This window comes from Triticum dicoccoides, chromosome 5B (genome assembly GCF_002162155.2).
Source record: "Triticum dicoccoides isolate Atlit2015 ecotype Zavitan chromosome 5B, WEW_v2.0, whole genome shotgun sequence".
NCBI lineage: Eukaryota > Viridiplantae > Streptophyta > Magnoliopsida > Poales > Poaceae > Triticum > Triticum dicoccoides.
Window position 1 is genome coordinate 395,454,332 of NC_041389.1, and position 4,315 is coordinate 395,458,646.

Consider the following 4,315-nt stretch of genomic DNA (forward strand, 5'->3'; position numbering starts at 1 on the left):
TTTTTTATGTGTTGTCTTGACAAGGATTCATACAGACTTTGTTCATGGTGGTGCTCACTACATCTCCTTAACTCTCAGCAACATTGTATCAGATTCCGCTCTATAGACTCATGCCTCTAGCACAGTCATGTAATCTTGACCAAAACCCAGTTTGGTTAAACTTTTTGAGTAATATATTCAGGTTGGGACACTCTTGTACCGGTCATTGTTCAGAAAAATAATGCCACACTTTCTATGTATAGCTTGATAAGAGTCCAAAACCAAGGACAAATCTAAAACAAGGGCATAAACTTTTGCATAGGACAAACAAAGTCCTACATGCCAGTTAACTTACAAGTCTCTACAATTTAAAAGTTGCGAGAGTAAAAACCATATCAATGTATGCATTGCTTTTCAATATCAAAATGCTGCCCTAGCTGTGGCACGTGCTGCCTCATGCCTCATCAGTGCTTCTTTCCCACTTCCTCGAAAATAGTGATACACGCGCTGCATGGAGCAGATAATTTTAGTGGTCAGTTAGAAGTTCACTAATAGGCGCTTTAGAATCCACTGGATCGAGCAAAGGTACTGGGATAAGTGAAGAGAAAGTATCACCTGAATGACCCACATGCTTAGTGATGACTCGATGCAAAACATTGCAAAGCCAAGAAAGTAGAACACCTGCAAGCCACATGGTTATGGAAGACTTACGTATATTGTTTTTATTCTGGCAAATTATCTAACAAAATAACTTATACTGTTGACTCATGAGGTAATAGATGACTTGACTCACCCCTACTACAACGCTCTTTCCTATCAAGCTGATCGATGGGAAAATCCCTCTGCATAAACAATAAACAAGGTAAAGGAAAAATATATCAGTTCTCTTACATAGTTGCTTCAAGTTGCGTTGGAAGCAAAACTACGAAGTGCCATCATAACATAAAAAATGGATTATATAGAAGAATGAAGTTCTTGTTTGTTCAAGAAAAGAGTTGTGAAAAAAACTGAAGCTTGTTTTTACAATTGTAATTAATAAAATCTGAAGCATAGTGTCATGGTTTTTTTTGCCGAGCTGACACAAGAGTTGCCTGTCATTATATTAAGAAGAAAAGAAGATTCAGAAACAGATCATGCCCAAAAAGGGTCCCAACACTAACATAGAATACCAATAGCGCATGCACGCGCACACACACCAGCCAAATTCAAAAACATCAGAAAAGATGACAGTCGCACTAACAAACCAAACAAACAAAGACCAAAGCCAAATAGACTCAAACTCAAAGGAAACTGGCAAAACACTAAGGGGCTTCCTTTGTGATCTCTTGTACAAGTCGACTGGCCTGAGGATTCCTTCTCTAGAAAACACAACAATTATGGTATTTCCAAAAGAACCAGGAAATTAGCATGACCAAAGGGTGGAATTCCTTTTTCTCATAATGTCATAGTGAAACATGTCTCAACAAAGTAAAAGTACTTGTTGAAAACTCACGTTAGTGATTTTCCCACAAACAAAATTGAAGGAGAAATAGTTGCGTACACACAGAAAGCAATATGAACCTGTTTTGTGGAGTCAGCAAGAACAAATAGTCAGCTTATTATCCCAAATAAACAACCACATAATATGGTACAGTGAACTGCAGTTTTCACATCAACTTCATAGGTTACTTACCAAATAGAACAGGAAAAACCATCCAAATTTCAAAGCACTATCATTCCTGTAATATGAGTTGTAAACAAAAAAAAACCACCCACAATGATGATCTATTATTATTTGCCATGTATAAAAATCTAAAATTTTCATCAATACTAAAGTTATAGACGTACAAGATCAAATGTACCTCATGGCGCGGTAAAGTGGTCGGTACCACAGATAGTAGGCACCTGGGCAACCAAGAATAAAGTAGATGACCGCAACAAACCATATCTTGGGACCTATTCAAATTAAATTCAGTTAATGATACATATAGTACCTTGGTTTTATGCTATGGATTTTCACAAAGAAATTTGTACGCTACACAATATGCACCTTCCCCTTTAATCCAAGCAGCAGTAACACAGAGGATGTTCCAAATAGGCACATGATCAATCCTACCATGAGACAAGCAAATATTTAACCTTGCCCATCAGTAAAATCTCGCATTATTGCTGATGCATGATGGCCGCAACGTAAACTATTGGCCTTTTCTCTATTTTTATTAAGCTAGAAGAATGTAATTTTGAGCAAATGTCATAGGAAACATACCCAAAAGTGATGCAAAGGCAACATATTGTGTTCTTTGAAGATGCACGGGTATCTCATTGTTGATATCATGATGAATGATGGGAAAAAATGGAGGCCAGTTTTTCTCTTCTATGACAACGCCAGCTGCAAGACAAGAGAAGGGAATTCACTAAAAAAATAAGAAGAAAAGCAACACAAAATTACAGGATGGTATTGGAAAGAACAAAAGTGAGAGAAAAGTAGACTAAGAATAGAAGCTCCACCTCGTGCTGCAGCTTCTTCCCTTCTTCTAAGTTCCTATATGGTACAAACCAAGGTTCAGCACGTCTATTTCTATTATATACTATATCCACAATACGAAAGAAAATAGAGAGATCACTAGAAAATTTCAAAAAAGATAAAACATTTTACCATTGATTTGGTGAATCATTTTATAATTATGGATCATAACAATTATTTTTTTCAATAACTATATCTAATTATCAGTTAAATCAACATAACTACCTTAAACAAATCACAACTATCAAACATTTATAATTGTATATAAAATGATCACAACCATAGGATTGTCATAATTGTCCTAAAGTGTCAAAGCAATTATATCTTCGTAACCATAGCTAAACACAATGTGGATATCAATTTTTTATAATTTTACCTAAATAGATAATTGCGTCTAGACATGTTGTCTATAAATGATCGAGCATCTAGCTCTAGCAACCTAAATTTTTAATATCACGGAATGATCTAATATCGTGAACTAACAACCTACCAAGACCCAAGATCAAATCTTCAATTATATATACGTATTAGTCTAAGATTATGTATAAACAACATAAACTTTTTTTGTAACCGGACAGGACAAGTGATTATTTTGATAGAGCATGAGCATAGAGTGCAAGAACAAAACCGAAAACAAACTAACCAAAGTCTAAGTTTTCGAAAGAAAAGAAATAAGAAATAAGGCCATCTATCCATGTGCAATGGCAACTATTGCAATTCGTGGGCTGAGCCCGACCAAGAACCAAAAATTTGCTTCATTGAGGATACAATCTTGAATATATTGTTTCTGTAACTAGAATAATAATAATAATAAAAATAATAGTACTAACAACAACAACAACAACAACAACATACCTATGTGTGTCAAAAAGTAAACGCAGCTAATGACTTTCCACCACAATTGTGCAGGGCACCTGTCCGGTTACATAAAATACAAAGTATAAAATAAGGCAGTGTGGTCTATTTCAGTTATCTAGATACCTTCTCTCGCCTGCTTAACTCAACCTCCTTGGCCAAAAGCTCCTTCTCCATTGTCTTGATGTCCTTCATATGATCAGCGAGCAAGTAAGATGAGTTTAATTGATTCATTTTTGGAAGTTACATCAAACAAAGTATTAAACCTCAATCAAATACTATGACTACCTTGTTTGTGTGTGGGGAGGCAAAGTCATTGTAGAAGTCAGCTGGCTCTGGAGGAAGAGGTGAAAGGCGGGTGCTGCTAGGAGGACTAGGTCGTGGTTGCTACATCAAGAGGATGAAACTTTCATGTGATATGACCAGCCAGACGAGAGCACTTATTGTTTGTTAGGAACATGTTATGCACTACAAGTTTACCGTTGCATAGAGTGAACCGCCAGAATAACCGGATTGAGCAGCTGGTGCTTCTCTAGTAGCCTTGTCCTGGTACAGGAGCATGATGACTCGGTAAAGTTACATGCAGAACATCAACTAGTCATTATCTTTTTTTTTGATAAAGGTAGTATTTATTGATTGAATATGTCGTCGGTAAGAAATAATAACTGAAGAGTTGGTAAGAAACTAGCTTACTCTGTCCTAAAATCTGATTTTCTCCAAACCAACCAATAGCATTTAGTTTCTCCAACCTTTTCTTATTTCTATTCAAGTTTTATTGGAGAATGCACACGTATCTCTTGAGGTTCCTCAAAACAAAAAGAAACTATCAATGGGTATTTCTTGAGTTTTTTCCTCCGATAAAAAAGTATTCTCTTGAGCATTTACAAGAAGCACCTATGTATTTCAAGGGCAAAATCAACAAACTAATTTGTACAAGGTGTATTTAAACCATATATGCACAATCCCCGCAAAAAACAC

At 36.0% G+C, this 4,315-nt stretch overlaps 1 pseudogene; it reads right to left on the bottom strand.

The window, feature by feature from the left end:
- Window positions 1-220: 220 nt before the first annotated feature.
- Window positions 221-4,315, bottom strand: part of LOC119309398 — a 5,411-nt pseudogene continuing 1,316 nt past the window's right edge.